Raw genomic sequence first — 18,130 nt, forward strand, 5'->3', positions numbered from 1 at the left:
TTCTCTGTCCCACCCACCCCCCTCCACAAACCATGTCACTCCCAACCTCACCCTCCACTTAATAAACATGATTGTTTTCCTAATACCTTTGGATTGAACATAAAATCTGGTTAGCCCCTCCACATCACAATTTTCCTCATCAGGGGTTCAATATATCATGGCATCAGTACAATAGATTAAATGGGAATCTGGGGTGAGTTTTACAGAAGCCACAGACAGCATGTGAAGGTCAGCAGAAGACACAAAGAAGTTTAGAAAATCAGAAATGTATAAAATAGACAGATAGTATATACATACACATATAATATTGTATAATATAGTCTGTGACCAAAAATTTAACCCAAATTTGAGAATAAGGTACTGTAAATATAGCATAAAAGAAAAAAATAATAAGACTTCTGTAGTATGAAGGGAGGGACAAAAAATTTTACATGTATTTTCCAGGTCATGGGGGTAGGTAGGAGTCACACCCATAATCCCAGAGATGAGGAAGAGATAACCATACTCTGACATTTAAAGTCCTACACAATCTGGAATTTTTTTTACCTTCCTAGTCTTTTTATATATTACTCCAGATCACTTACTACTATGTAGTCCTGCGGGCCTAATGGCTATTCCCCGTAGCCTTCCATATCTCACTGTTTTGCCTTTGCCCTGGCAATTTGTCCATAGTCAGAATGTTCTCCAGTCTTATCCTCAATCTGTTTTATTTTCTGGCTTCATTCAAGACAACTCAAACCTCTCTCACTGAACGAAGTCTTTCCCAGTTCTTCTTGCCCCTAAATAGTTTACGTAAGATTACTTTCCATTCACTTGGTATATATCTTAAATGTATATAGTTCTACATATGTTATCTGTCGTTACAATGGGAGCTTCTTAAGACAAAGGACCATGCTGCTGTTTGCTTTTCTTTTTACTTTTGTTTCTACTTTTGTTTCTTCAAATGTCTCACACTCAGCACGGTCCCTGATATTTAATAAGTGATTAATGAGTACTTGTGACTTCACTTGAAACAAAGTATGAATGAATTTAGATTTTGGCCATACAGGACACTGAGACCAAGTATTATTATCCCCAAACATTTTGTAACTCTTCAATCAAAAGGCCTGAATCCCATACATATAAATAGAATGTATAACCCAAATGGTTAAGATTAAAAAAAAAATAAATTACTGCTTTACTTTGCCCTAAATGAAGCATTCCTTGATTCTCCTTGCCCTCACCTGTTAGTCTCAGAAGTTACCTCTTCCTCCTTTCTTCTGTACAAAGTTGTTGATACATTTTTTTTATAACATAGTAATTTCTAGATATATCCTAACAACCATCAGCATTAAACTCTCCCATGTGACAACCAAAATTATTTAAGTAAAATCATCCAATGTAGTGGTAATATCTGACTAAATGAAACACTTCGCTGTGATGGTTTTATCACATCTCAGCTAAGAGAAGGGAGACATGTTTCCTTATCTATTCTTTGGGACCAAGAATATGCATTATAATTATTCTGGGTTCTATTTCCTTTTGAAGTTTTTCTCCTTTCCTTTTCATATTTGTTTCTATGTTGTTTTTTCTAGTTCTCCTTAATTTCTTACGCATCAGATTATATAGTTCTTCTAGACCTCCCTCACTGAAATCAAAATCAAGGGCAAGTCATGTCATCATCTTGATGTCATGGTCCTCTTTGAGAATGAAGGATAAACACGACAATGATAACAACAATAGATTTTCCAATGTTCTTTGAATTCTTTATTTCTGTTCTTAGTGCACAACTTCTGTTACATTCACATATGGAAGTTTGTTTATCTACTGATATTTCTCTATTTTCAGTATTTTCAGGCACAAAAATGATATATGTGTATACGTACATACGTACATATATATAATAGTATTTTGCAACTTAAAAATTGATTCCTAATAATTTCTTTCTCCTTTCATCCATCCAACTACACATTATTTCTGTTCTCACTTTCTTATAGTCCTTCACCTGTAATTATCTATTAATCTTGATGTATAGAAGAACACTGCATTTCTTCTATAGGTCCAATGCCTGCTTCAGGCCTTTTACAAAGGAGGAAGCTCAAAATGATGAGGAAAATAACTTGAATGAAATATTTGGCAATGAGTTCTAACAAAAATTCAACTCAGAAAACATATATTGAGTATGAACTGTGTTCTGGGCAATAAGCATGTAAAGAAAAAAATAAGAAACATACCATTAAGGTAATTAGAATTTAGAAAGTGGAAATCATGAATATGTGCAAAAATACTACAAAATGTAGGGTGAATGCTTCTAGGACCTCATGGAATGTGGGATCAATTAATAGTTTAAGGATCAATAAAGAGTCATTACTAATATACATATCCGTACACAACAAAGATCAAGAAATAGCAAACTGAACATTATTCCCATGATCTAAGTAGTACTTAGTGAGCCATAGGCATTACTAGATAGGTTAAAGTATCATTTATAGCCAAGTTAAATAAATATTGAGTTCATTTGGGAAAGCAATAGGAAGTATGAACAAATTCATTATTTAATGGTAGAAAAATGTGATTGAGTCAAATGATTGCCATTTACACAGTCTTAAAATTTTAAGTGCACAAATCCATTAGTTTGGAATAATCCCCAGCGTTTGGAATATCACTGATCAGAAATATAGTAGACAATTGATAGGTGCTTATTGAGTCCCTGTTTCATTGCTCAGCTAAAATGATACCCTCCCACGAGAAACTATCAGGATTCCCCTAGTTTTTCTTCTCTTCTTCCCTAAATCATTATACATTTACTTTTCCATAGATATGTCAAAATTTGGTAGGATAATGTAAACTTTTTTGAGGAAAGGTATTTTATTTTTGTCTTGTGTTTGTGTCTCCAGTCCTAGAGCATAGCCTTACCCACAATAGAAGGCTAACAAAATTTTGAAAATTGCTATCTTTAAATAAAATAACTGAAAATTTCTACAGGAGTCAATAAATACATTGGATAGAATTTTATGAAATCAAAAACTGAGGTGTTTTTAACATTACATCCTTTTATTTCAGAAAAATACAAGTAAAATTATCCAAAGAGGAAAAGTTGAGAAAGATAAGTTCTGAGTTATGATAATACATGCTGCCTAATAAACTAAAATCCACAGAGAACAGGACAGAATATAAGTAAATTTTGATGAGCAGGAGTGAATTCTAGAAGAATTCTAAACACAGGGACATTTTCTAAGGAGAGCAGGATGAGGTACAAAGCCATAGCAAGGGGCTATTTTTGTTTGTTCAATTTTGTTAAAACTTTGAGACAAATTGAAATTGTCATTTATCTGAAGATTGTGTCTAGTTTTAAATGACCAGTTCTACAAAATCTGTGATTTTGTGAAGTATCTGTTTTTATTTTCAAGACTGTACACCTGTTCGGAGGAAATAAGGAAGATGCACGTTAATCTGTCTCAGTATATGACCAGATGTTTTCTCTTGTCCTGAGTTATTAAATTTCAAAATGCATATTTTCAGGATAAAGCAGCTGCTTCCTTGACTTACAATCTTTCTATGTAACCTCAAAACACAGAAAATTACCAGTGACATGGAGAAAGAACATTCCCTTACATACTAGAGTAGTGTAATTGGTATCTACAGTGATTTATAATTCAATAAGAATAAGCACTCTTTTGAGAACTCTAATATATCTCAATAGGAAAGTAGGAAAGACCTGAAAGATTTAAAAGCAGAACTATATTTCAATGGTTCATTGAACAATACCTGTATCATTTATATAATGACAAATTTCTGAAACAATTTATATTGAGTTTGGTATGTCTTGATATCTGGTATGCTGGAATGTATATTAATGAACAAATGCTATTCATAAGAGTGGGCTTGAGCTGTTGTGAAGGGTCAGGGGTCATCCTTGTAGAAGAGGTAATTACTGAAGAGGAAAAAAAGCTATTCATAACTATGTAGAAGGAACAATTGAATTAATGAAAAAAAGCAAGGGTAGAATGAGGAAAAGATCCTTTTGGTAATCACATAAGATAGTAAGACTGTTTTAGAAGGGGAAACACATTTTTTTCTGCTGGCTGGTAGAAAGAAAAAATAGCTTCAACTTCTTTCTTGGGGAAGGGTGCTTAAAGAGCACACAAAGACCTTTCTAGTTTCTCAGACAAGAAACTTATTGAGATATTCAGAATTTGTTCAACTTGAACAGAAGCCATTAGATCTGGTAAGGGTATCATTCACTAAGTTTTAGGACAAATTAGAGAGCAGCAAGAGGTTGAACTAGGTTATGAAAGAATCAAAGTATATACAGAGAAAGGATTAACTATCCCAAAGGGTGGTTGTAATGAGGGTGGCTAATTGCCTAAAAAGAAAATGGAGAAAAATATTTAAGCAATCTACGAGATGGTAACAGAACAAAACAAATATATTTTTAAAGAACTATATTCTTCAGTGAGTTTTTGAACCTCCTTTTCCATTTGGTTAATTCTGCTTTTTAAAGCATTCTTCTCCTCATTGGCTTTTTGGACCTCTTTTGTCAATTGCATTAGCCTTTTTTTGAAGGTATTATTTTCTTCAGTATTTTTTGGAGTCTCCTTTAGCAAGCTGTTGACTTGTTTTTCATGATTTTCTTGCATCATTCTTATTTCTCTTCTCAATTTTTCCTCTTTTTCTTTTACTTGATTTTCAAAATCCTTTTTGAGCTCTTCCGTGGATATTTATTTTGGAGGCCTCTGATGGTAAGCATTGTTCTTCCTCATCTGAAAGGACAGAAGAAAATATTTAGTCACCAAGAAAGTAACCTTCTATTGCCTTATTTTTTCCCCTTTTTTAGGGGCATTTTCTCAGCCAGTTACTTGACTTTTGAGTCCTTTGTCAAGAGAGGGGTATACTCTGGGGACCTATAAGTTCTCAGTTCCTCCAAGGTGGTACAATAAAGGGAGAAGAGTTTACTCCTCTCCTGGCATGCACTCTGCTCTGGGAGCTACCAAAGCTTTTCTGCCTAGGATCTGCAAGTAGATTTCTCTTTCCAGAGCCTCCACCAGCTCCACCACACCAGTCAGCACTCTTCATCACCCATGGACCACAACTCAGGGCTGAGACCCAGATCAGTGGTTCAATTCTCCCAGGGTCTTCAGGCCGAGGGTTCCAAAAATGGACACTGCTGCTGCTGCTGCTTTGCCCACAGCCACCACTGCCACTTCCAGAGATGGGGGCCAGGGGAGGACCCTGCTCACTTCTCAGGTGAAAAAGCTTTCTCACTGACCTTTGAAGCTGTTTTTACTGTGTGTGGGTTGAGGGATCTGAGAACCACTGCTGCTTCTGGGGATTTCACCCCTGAAGTCTGTTCTAATCCTGTTCCTGTGTGTGCCTTGTGGCCAAGGTTGGACTGGGCTCCATGTGCTGTGCTCTGCTCCCTGCGCCTGTGATAGACCTTTCCTGTTGGCCTGAGTTGTAGAATATCACACTTCCTAAAAAATTGTACATGAGTTTCACCCAAAGGGAAATATAGAGGCATATTTGTAAGTAGACCTTATCCTCTCCTACTTTTTAAAACGAGTGTAAAAATAGTATTTGTTGTTGTTATGTGTGTTTGTCCTTTGCTCTTGAAGAGGATGATGACATCAAGATGATGACATGATTTGCAGTTGGCTTTGAGTGAGGGAGGTATTTATTAGAGAGGGAAAAGAGCTATTTATAACTAAGTAGAAGGACAATTGAACTAATGAAGATTTTCCTCTGTCCTTTCTTCACCTCTTCTTTCTTTCCCTTCCTCCTCCTTTCTTCCATTTCTTGTCTTTTTTCTCCTTTTCCTTTCCCTTCTCTCTCTCCTCTTCTTCCTACCTCTCCTGCCTTTCCTTTCTCTCCTCCCCTTCATCTCTTCTTTTTCTCTTTTATGTTTTCCTTGCTCACTCTCCCTTTCTAAATTTATTGTAAGAGATGGTTATGTGGGGAAGGGAGGAGGAGGGACCCAGGAAGAAAAATAGACAATATGAAAATAAAACATATAGATAAAATCTATTTACAACAGATAAATAACAAGAATAAAAATCAATACACTGGTTATACTCCTTTGATATGCTAGACTCTCTACTGGGTGTCAAGATGCCTGTGGAAATTAATCTGGAATGAAAGGTTACATGACAGGAGAGCTGCTTCTTCTTCCTTCTCCTTCTCCTTTTCTTTCTCCTCTTCCTCCTCCTCCTCCTCCTCCTCATTATGGCAAGTCAAATATAATTATCCAAGGACTCTGTAGCAACTATCCCTAATTTTCTATTGAACATCTCCACCTATGTATTTCACATGCTCTCAAGTTGAATGGCCAAAATTGAATTACTCTTGCTTCCTAAACTTGCCCCACTTTTTAACACCCTTGTTTCTGTTCATAATTCCACAATTCTGTTATATCACATTGGTTGGAAACCTCATCATCATTTTTGCCTATCCTTTTATTTGTCTCCCTGTAGCCAATAAGTTTCCAAACCCTGACAACTATACGTCCAAAATATCCTACACATCTTTTGCCTCCTTCCCATTCCCAAACCAGGTACCTGAATTCAGGATCTCAAACACATTTTGTTTGGACTCCTGAAATGATCTTCTACATGTTCTTTCTGCCATTCACCTCTAGCTAACTCCAAGGAGTTATGTGGATTACATGAGATTATAATTGTAAAGCACTTAGTATAATGTCTGGTACTATTCTAGTATTATTGAAAAATATTATTATTGTTAATTGTTATGTATACCCTTGCCACAATAATTATCTTTGTGCATAATTCTGTTTATAGTTCTCTCCTCATCAAACTATTCTAAAGCATTCATTGTCTACCAAGAAAACAATTTTAAAATGATATTGCTAGAAACACAAGAACATTGTACATGCCAACAGTGATATTGTATGATGATCTACTGTGAATGACTTAGCTATTCTTAGCAATAAAATGATACAAGACAATTCTGAAGGACTTTACGATGGAAGGTGTTGTCCATTTCTGGAGAAAGGACTGGTGGAACCGGAATCAAAATCAATGATAGTTTTTCTCTATTTTTTTCTGTCTTTTCTTTAAGAGAATGACATGTGAATGTGTGCTTTGCTTGACTACATATGTATAACTCATATCAAATTACTTGCCTTTCAATTGGGGAACAAGAGGAGAGAATTTGGAACTCAAAATTAAAAAAAATACATTGTTTTTACATATTTTAGGGAAAAATAAAATGTTAAAACTTAAAAGTATTACTAATCAGGAGTGTATAATCTGGAACCAAACTAATATTTTCATGTTTTTCCTCTTTATCTAATCTAGTATATTAACATTCTGATTTCTTCTTTCTTCCCTGAATTTTTAAAATTTGTACCCAGTTCTGTCCTGTAGATGATGTATCTTGAGCCTGAAATGTGATCCTCCATGAATCTTTAATAGTATTTTGCTTATCATTTATAATATTTAGTTCAAATTCTAAAATCTAACTATAATGAGGACAAGTATTGCTAATTTTTTTGTATTTTATCTCCTACACCTAGCACATGGCCAAGAAAATAGCTTAATAAATGTTATTTGATTCATTAATTTTGTTTATATATGTTTTGTGTTCCTTGCAAGTTTGGAAGTCTTTAAGTGTGGTAATTGTATTTATTTGCATGGATATATCATTTGTTTTATAAAGTAGCTTGCAGGTACATTACAGGTAGAAAAAGTTGAAAACATAATGTATTGAACTTGGGGGAGGGAACATTTTCTTCCTTAGTTTCCACTGAACACCTAATATTGTGTAAAAAAAGTAAAAAGTTCACTAACTTTAGAATCGAATTATCTATGTTGTAGTCCTTGCTGTTCCATTAAATACCTATGGTGCCTCCATCAAGGTATTTCTCTTCCTGTGACACTAACTTCTTTATAAAATAAAGATAGTGAGCAAGATGTACTTAAAGTCTACTTAAGTTTCAAAATTCTATAAGTTTTAGCAATTAAATGACTTATAACCATGATTGTGTTACAGTAAAGGTAGTTTACGCAGACATATTCCATAAATGAACTGTTGGTAATCTTACCTTGACATTCTATGTGTCATAATTTATAAGTAAGATTTCTGAAAAAAGACATGAATCTGAATAATTAGTGGCATGTCCATATCTCATAGACTAAATATCATCCTCATGCTGTGGTGTTCTAAGTGGCTAGAAAGTGTGATGTTTGATTCCTGTCATTATTATTCCTAAGAATTTTCTGGCTTTATAAATAAATTTGCATAAGGTAAAGGGGGAAGGATGTTTTTGGCATAGTGATTAGAGGACCAATCTTAGAGTCAGGAAAACTTGTTGTTGTTGTTACTGTTGTCCTTTATTGTTGACGAAGACCAAAATGATGTCACCATGTTAGAGTCAAGTTACAGTGTGTCCAGCTGTGACTGATCATAGCAATAGAAGCTGAAAAATGTTCTACCACAGGTCATGCAAAGTAGTACATGTCAACACATGGGGTGGATTTTCTAAATTTGTGCATCTCACTGTTTTTAAACTACTTCAATTCTGCTTTGTTCATAGAGCACAGTCTTTCCTCTGATGAAAGCACACCATGCTGGGTGGTATTTTGCCATTGTCTCTTATATCTATGGAGCCAGTGCATTATTATGACAGCACAATATTGCAACGCAAGATATAAGACTCTCCACATGGAATCAGAACTAAAACATTCATTCAAACATCAGAAAGTCAAATCCCAACATCAGAAAACCCAATCCATCATCTATCAGAATAACCAAGAATTCTATACACATTATCAGACCTTCCCACAAATAAACACCCTCAAGCAAAATACCCTCCTCTCACTCACAACCAACTGCCTGCTTTCTCTCTCTCTCTTTCCAGATCTGACTAGTCTGACCAACTTTCTCCCAGCTCTCCTCTAGATCTGTCTCTTCCTGCTCCACCCATTCAGCAAGCTCCTCTCACTACAGGTTTCATGTGATTCAAACTCATGTGACTTATGCTTCCATGTGACTTAAACAGATTATATAGGTCTATTAATGAATGGGAAAAATCTTCCCATTCCATTAAAAATACATTAATTCCATTAAAAATACATTAACGATACATCACACAATCATTTCCAAAGTTCTTAAGAGAAATCTTAAGAACGTCCTTGCATTGTTTTTCCTGATGGTCATGTGCATGTTTGTCCTGTGTGGGTCCTCCACAAAATAGTCTTTTTTGTTAGCAAACATTTGACATTGGAACAATGTAGCCAGTCCATGGGAATTGTGCTATCTGCAGTAGAGTGTGAATGCTTGTCAGTTTAATTCAAGAAAGGATCTCCTTGTCAAGTTTCTTATCCTCCCACGTGATCTTCAGAATCTTCCTATGAGAACTGAAATGGAAGTGATTCAGTTTTCTGGCATGGTGTTGGTGTGTATATATAACAATGAAGTATGCAAAACAGCTCTGTAGACTTTCAGTCTAATACGTCTTTTCTCAAATATTTACTTCATTGTCTCCCAAACCTGTAAAGTATACTGCCAAAGTAAGTGAACTTATCCACAGCTTTCAAAACTTCTCTATTTGCTGTAACTGATAGTTCCATATTTGGATGATTTGGTGGTGGTTAATGGGGTACCTGTGTTTTCTTGTGTTAGTTGTTAGGCCAACACTAGCACAAGCAGCGGAGAATTTTTAAAAATTTTGTTACATCTGAGCTTCAGAGCCTGCATTGAGTACGCAAACATCTGCAAACAAAAAACCATGCACCAACACTCCACCCACCAACCTTAGAATCAGGCAAACTTACCTGCACATGCTGTCTCAGACCTACAATAATTCTCTTACCCTGGGCAACTCATTAAATCTTCCTATACTCCTGACAAGAGTCTAACAGCATAGGTTGAAGATAATATTTTTTTTTAATTTCTCTGAAAAAGACATAAAATATTCAGAGCCTTCTTCTAATTTCTCCTCTCCCCCTCCAAGAAAAAGCAGAATTTTTCATAGGTTTACTGAGATAAAATTGAAAGGAACCTTATAAGTTATTGAGACAATATATGTCTTTTTGTACCTAAGGAAATTGAGGCTGAAAGAGATTTAGCATATCATCATGAAATACTTGTTCATTTGTGACTGATTTGATAACACACTATCCCAGGAAACCCAAATTCTGTTCTGTTATTACTTTGATATCTATTATGTAGTGAGGTTTTTGCAGGAACTAGTTGGCATCTATCTTTCGAATTATTCAGGCTTATTGCAAATAGATCTTCTGTTTTTCCTATAATACTCCCTCAGAAAAAGATAGTGTTCTCCATACATATATTCTCTACAGGAACAAAAAATGCTTAATGAGGTCAATAAAGAATTGACTAACTCTGTTATACTATTGACATATATTTCCTAGTGTGATATTCTGGCTTGTGAAATCCGTTTGTGGATCCACTTTTCTGTTTCCTATTTCGTAGGTCTACATGAATTCCCACTGTGATATCCTGGCTTCTGAATTCAGTTCATTCTTTCATTCTCTCTTATCATTGAAAAATAGAAAAGCATTGAGGACCTTGTAGCATATTCTTCTTCCATATGTGCAAGTCCTGGGAATAATCTTCTATTGTCAGCTAGTTGTATTTTTTCATCACATTATTGGAGATAATGCCATAAAATGCCATCTTGGTATTCTCCTTGAGCATACACAACTGAAAAAATAATTAATTGCAGAAACTGAGAAGTAAGAATTTTAAAAGTGTAAACTATACTGCAGAATCAATGCCTATCCACAGCATTGCTCTGGTGGTGTTAATGAGAAATGTAAATGAGGTCAGATAGAGGGAAGTAAAGAATGGCAGAAGAGGAATACATCCATTTCAGTTGTGAATTTTATGTAGCACAATATCTTCTGGTGGTGGAGATGTGTTATTGCTTGGTTGACTAGAGATACTCTAGAATCTCAAAACTCATGTATTCAAATATTCAATCCCTATATTGATAGTATTTGTGAGTAAAGCGCACATTGATGTATGTATACTTCCATAGAACATAGTAATTAAGGGAGCCTTGATTTCACCAAAATTAAGAATTCTTTCTACCAGTTTTTCTATCAGTACAGATTGCAATATATATGCATTTTCGTAAACAAGCTTATCAATTGCTATTGGTTTTAGAACAAACAAACATACATAAACTATGTGATAAACTTCACAGAATTTAGTTAGACTGATTCTTTGAATGTAGTCCCACAGTCAATTTGGGAACACAGTCTCTGGTGGCAGTGTCTTGAGAGATTCAAGGTGACTTCAGTATCATGGTGATGTATCTAAATGTGTGTGTGTGTGTGTGTGTGTGTGTGTGTGTGAGTGTGAGAGAGAGAGAGAGAGAGAGAGACAGAGAGAGACAGAGAGAGACAGAGAGAGACAGAGACAGAGAGACAGACAGAGACAGACACAGGGAGAGACACACAGAGAGAATGAATTTCTCTTCTGTCACTCTTTCCCTGAATCTGACCTCATTAATATTCCTCACTAACACCTCCAAAGTAGAGCCATGAATTGCATTGATATTTATTCTGCAATCTATCTTCTTATCTTTAATCCAACAGTAACAAATATCTATCCATATCCATATATACCCACATTCCCATATACATATATATATATATATATATATATATATATATATATATATATATATATATATATATATATATATATACATACACACACATATATACTACATACACACATCTATACAAAATTTATGCATATATACACGTATGCACAGATATATGCAAACACATATCTTTGTGTAAACATGTACATACACACTACCCTCATTCTGTCTACGTAGTGTATATGAATGTAAACCAGTATCTCCAGAAAAAAAGGATTTGTTCCACAAGGGTATGATCACTGGTATAGAACAGGATCACACTGCTCCTTGGTAGATAGGTTTCTTAATTTTTTGTAGCATGAAAAATACCTACCTGGTGGCAAGAGTCTTAATGACTAGCCTCACTATACTTCACTAGGTAGCTCAGAAAACAATTAAAATGTAATCTCTTACCAAGTATGTCCTTGAAATTTTTTCTAACTTATTAAGAAAATCCAGAACTTGAGATCTATCTATTGACATAGTTCTTTATTATCCAGATTTAGTTTCAAACTTCAATTGGAATCTGGATCAGGACATTTGTGTAGAACATATATCATTTTATGTCTTTTATACACATACATATGTGTGTGTTAATGATCATGGATCTTAGACCTCATCATTATGGCTATTTCTTCCAAAGGAAAATATATATATATATATTGATTCATCTACATTTGACCAGTCTATATGATTTTTGTCAATGTCCTCTCAAAATTTCACCATAGCTTAGGGCTTCTCCTGACATCAACAGAATGACTTATCAATGCACTGATATTCCCTTACTCTGATCATGTGACCAATCCAGCGTTTCTTTAAATGTACAGTTTGAAGACATCTCTTATGCTATTTATTTACAACTAATTGTGTGTTTGGTTTTTTTTTTTTGAATAATGTATTCCAGTATGCTTACAAATACTATGTAACCCTGGATTGTCCTTTGCATGAAACTTAAATATAATTCTTTAGAAAGTGATTAATAATGACTCAGAGCCACATAACATTCTTAGAAAATTATTAGTATTACAAAAATGAACTTTTTTTAAAAAGAGAAGCATATGTATCTCTAAATATGCTATATTAACCATCTGATGTTAACTAATATCTAAAAATATCTCCTGGGATTTTCACCATTAACATAAATTCCTTGAGAATCTTATGTAAGTTGTTGAAACTTTGCAATTACATGCTAACACATTTTTCAGGATTAATTAGTAGTTTTAACACACAGTTAGTGCATTTTAGTAGCTTAGTGTAGAGATACTGTTGTCTTCCAATTAAGAAAGTCTTAAATTAGCATTATCGTTATTGTATCAATTTTTTCCCTTGTCTTTTGGTCACCAAACCTATAATTCTGAAAATCTTTTGGTAGTATGTCTTAACAACTCTGCTGCATAGAGAAAGCTGGAGAAGTAAAGTAGAATGACTTTGATTATAAAGAATAATTTAGAAACTTTTCTTAAGTTGGGGAAAAATGTGTTTAGTGGGTAAAGAAGTTATGTTTAGATGAGCATTACATTCTAGAAATTTTATTCAAATCCAAAGCATATGTAATTCTATTTTTCTAAATTCTAGAAAAAACACTTTGTAAAAACAATGAAAATTTGCTTATTAATTTGTCATAAACAGCCACACAATGCACAAAATCTTTGAAGCCTCTTTGACTTAAATTAATAAATCACTCAGGTGGTATCATCTTTAACTTATATTGCATTTCATTTTCTTGATAAACATTTTTGTCCTGTTTTCCTCAATGTCAGCATCATTTTCTTTGGTGGAAAAAATAGACATAGAATGTGATTTGAATAATTCCTTGCCTATGTTGTCACTTAACATTGCCTCTTCTTCCAACAGTAATCCCATGCCATCATTCTCAACTTGCATCAGACTTTAATTCTTGTTTCCTATTTCTGTTTTGTTTTTTATAATAATCCTAGTATTTATGTTTAATAACCAAAAGATTTTGGTGAGAAAATTTCTCTGCAAATCCTAAAGTCCATAGTAAGAAATAATTATAAGAATAACACATCCTTTTAAGTTTTATGTGTATTATTTCTTTCGTTCCAGTCTCATCAGGTAGGCATAATTTTCCCTTCACAGACGAAGAAGCAGATATTGACAGAGTAAGCAACTTGCCTGAGGTCACATGGGCAATAAGTGTGAGAAGAAAGACTCATACCTAAATGTTACTGAAAGCAAGTTCATTTAATATAAATTTGATTTGTAGTGTTGCTTCTGATGTTTTATGTTAATGTTGTAGCTGCTGTCTTTATATGACATCATAAACTGCTATGTCTTCAACTTTTATCATTTTATTCACTCATCTTCCAACACTCACTTGTGTTGCCATATATACTCTATGATTCCAAACCAACTTCCTATCTCCTACCATACTTTTTTTTATTTCTTCTGCTGTTCTCTCATATATATGGTACTTGCTCTTTGTCCTTCGGTAACCTATGGTTTCTGTCTTCCCATAATCTTAACCTATAAGTACTCTTTTGTTTTCTATTATATCTCTGCATAGGCTAGCTCCCATAGTCAGCCTTTTCTGGGTAACCTTTGTTAGATGCCAAGAGTCTTTTATTTCATCTATCTTTCACAGCACTCATTATGATCTTATATCCTATGTTTATTCCCATTACACTTCTTTTTTTTCCACTCATGGGGGTGCTGAACATGGCTGAACAAAAATGCTAATAAATTTCAATTCTGCTTTTAGAGATGCTTGGCAATTATTTTATCATTCGGTGATTCAATAAATGAGTTACCATAGAAACTAAGCAAAACTTTGCCATTTAGCACAAACTCTAAAATCTACTATATCTTCTGCTTGTAAATTATTTTTATTCCAATTTGACTCAAAGGATTGGCTCAACCTTCTTTATTGTTCCCCATTTAAAATATAGCCATTTTAAAATGACTCTGAATTTTTACCTTTATTTTCTTCATTCTCTTTTCCATTCCACTGCTAACTGTTGAACTTATATTGTTGAAGTCTTCTCCCAGTCCTTCTATACTCCCTGACATTTACTTTAGATTTTTCTTTCTTTGTTTTGAATCTTTAATCTTTTCTACTCTGCTAGTTCCTGTTCCCCCACTAAAAAATAATGATGAAATCTCTCAATAAACTCACTTTGCATTGAACCTGCTATGTCCTTGAATTAGTCTTATCTCTGTCACCCTAACACTTCTAAAAGCAGTCCATAATCATTGCATCTACTTTATTTTTTCTCTAAACTCTTGAAGTTTAACCTCTCCCTAACTATTGCATTGAAATTATTCTTTCAAAATCAGCAAATACTTCAAAATTGACAAATTTGATGAACTATTTTGCAATATCCACCTGCTTAAATGGTCTATAACATTTGATAATATTAGCATCATCCCCTCCTGAATCCTCTTTCCTTTCTTAGCTTCAGTGGCATAGAATTATTCTGATTCACTTCATATTTCTCCTTTGTGTCCTTCTGTCATCTCCTTTGCCTCTATTAAAAAAATCTATTAAAAAATAACACTCCTCTGCTCATCTGAAACATTGCTTCATTTCTAAGACAGATAAGTTGAGAATATTGTGCCATCCTGAGAGCCAAAACAAACTTTACCTAGAGTGTATAATGATTAAATTATTGATCTTTCATCTTTTAATTGTTATCTATGACTTTTAGATTGTTTACCTTCTCAGATAAGATAGGAAGAAATGTGTTTCTTCTAGCTTTTGGGATAACTGAAATAAGATCTGAGAATTTCTCTTAGAGTTTCACATTAATTAATCTCTTTAAAAAAAGATAAAAAAAAAAAAACCAAGTTCACACCTAAGCAAATGCACTCCTTTGGGACTCAGCTGGACATTTCATTAAAGCAACTATGATGGACAAAGTGTTAATAGTGTTGTTCTGTGGCCTGGGGTAGAGTGCTCTACCCACAACTTGGTAAGGAGGAGCCACATACACGAACAAGTCCAACTGGCCAAAGCAGTGCTGTTTTAAAAGCTCATTTTTCATTCTCGCACTATTATAACAGTAACTACCCTTTCTATTGAGGGCAACAAGCAATTTCATTCATATATTCTGTCTTCCCTTGATGGGCTTAATAGATTTGCAAGGGCTCTAACACCATTAAATGACTAGAGAAGGGTGGTTTTTATGGTGTTAAATTATGTGAAGGGCTAGCAAATACATGTGAACTTATTTATCTGAATTATGAGGCTAGAGATTTCCTTTTCATGTCCTGTAAAATGCTAGTAAGGGTAGAAGGAGACAGTTTACTGAGATCCTTTTATTGACTGCTATAGGGAGAGGAGAGCATTTGGCAGTGAGTCAAAATACCTCATCAGTAAATGTCCATGATAGTAAAAATTGTGTGAGGATAAGAATATCTGGAATCTAGGAAGGAAAATAATTTCTGATAAGATAGACTCTAGATTATAGAGATTCTCTAGTCCAGTTTCCCCCACCTTCCATAACACATAGTGGTTGATCATGTTCTTGTTTAAGGCCTTTACTGATGAGGAACTCACAATATTTTTTTTGGAGTTGAAAACATTTTCTTCTTCTATCTTTTATCCATGTTTTACTTTTTCTTGACGTTCCTCCACCTCATTCCCAACATCTTTTTGTTTGTTGTTCAGATTAGAGTGTGCAGTTGCATGGCCAGATCACTGCTTCAGAAGAGTAGTATACTTATCTGGAACAGATACTGCGCATGGAAAGTGAATTAGGCCAAGAAATGAGTAAGTGGGAAAGAGCAATCTGAACTGTATGTGGAAAAGAAGATTCTCTCCAGGTCCAAGATATTTAAAACAGGCATATTTACAATGATGCTTTATGGTTGCAATCTCTGAGGAAACAAAAAGCAGTGAAGAGACATATAGAGAATATATAAGTTCTGTCTTGCATTTCTAGTGATGACCTATATCCAAGAAATGGACTAAAAAGATCAGTGAAGAAATGTATGATGAGAGTTGATTTGGGACACTTTCGTAGTGAGAGTAATGGACAAACAGCTTAGGAGTTTCATTGATAAAATTAAAATCCTAGAGTAAAATTTCCCTAATATTGGATAAATCTTCTGTGGAAAAACTATGAATGAGCATAGAGTGGAATCACACAAGAAAAGAAGGTATAAATAGATTATATTCCATATGAAATATCTCTTGAACTTAAGTCTTTATGTTAGTAATTTTATTTTATTTTAGTCTTTTCCTCATGAATAGAATGGAATCTTTTAGAATGTTTTGTGATACTGGATGGGCATTTTGTTACTAGGTTTTATTTTTCTTTTTAAATGATTTACATTGTTAGAAAAAATATTCCAAATTTCAGCCCAAGCTTCCATGTAACTTCTAACTATTAGTCCCAGTTCTACCTTTTATAACCACACCAAACAACTTTGTTCCTTTTTCAACATGCCAATAATTGAAATATTGGAAGATTATTATCAGATATTTTCTTGGTCTTTCCTTTTTCTGTGCCTTGGCTAGAGATTCAAACTAACCAACAATAAGACCTTGATTTTTTCCTTCCCCATCTTTGGAAATAATATATCTCTCTTTTCAGGAGGGGAGTGCGGTCTTCTACCTCCCCATTGCTCATCAAGCAGACTAATTCTCAGCCTCCTGAGAAGCCATGTTTCCTTATAACAGCCCCAATTTGACCTGGGGCAGTGGTATGCTTGTCAGTCTTTCACAGATGACTATGAAACAAGGCATGTTTTTAAGTTTAATCTACATTGTTAATATTTTCCATCATTGTCATGTCCAAGAATCGATAAAACTGCATATCAAGTCCTGTTCTATAGCTTATGATGATTTTTAAGGTATTAGTGGTCACCTGAAGAAGAAATTATTAAGTCTCCCATAATGGGAGAACCTGGCCCTAAGAAAACCTTTCTTTGCATACCTTTAGACATTCTAGTACTCTAGATATTAAGAATTACTTTTTAGAAGTTATTCTACTCTTCCTAAGTTGGTATTTGTGTGACATCCATGGTGAATTACAGATTCTGTAATAACATAAGATCAGCCTTAGCCTTAGATATGACATGCAGAGAATGTTCTAGGTTAACTTACGGATAACCTATGATGCTAAGAGAAGTAGAGATAATGTTTATCATTGTCTTCAGTGAAAATGAAAGTAGATAAGGTTTTCTATAGTGATTTCTGTGTATAAATATAAACTATACATAATATATATTTGTCCAAAAAAATCTCAAACCTGGGAAATGCTTCTGAAATGTTATTCTGCTAAAAGCACATCTATAATATTGTTCATATAGATATCACCGCTTGTTGTAATATCTTTTAACCTAGCACTATATTTTTATGGCGCCCAGAGATGACATTAGGTCAAACATCCCTGTAAATTATTTATCTTGATAAATCATTATTAAATCAAACTTTAATTCATGAATAGAATTTACTAAGCCACAGCTGTGTGACAGGTACTTTACTAAACATTCATGATACAAAGAAAGGTAAAAGATAACCTTTGCCCTTGGGGCGCTCACAACTTAATGCAA

Source organism: Notamacropus eugenii, chromosome 6 (genome assembly GCF_028372415.1).
Source record: "Notamacropus eugenii isolate mMacEug1 chromosome 6, mMacEug1.pri_v2, whole genome shotgun sequence".
In the NCBI taxonomy this organism is placed as follows: domain Eukaryota; kingdom Metazoa; phylum Chordata; class Mammalia; order Diprotodontia; family Macropodidae; genus Notamacropus; species Notamacropus eugenii.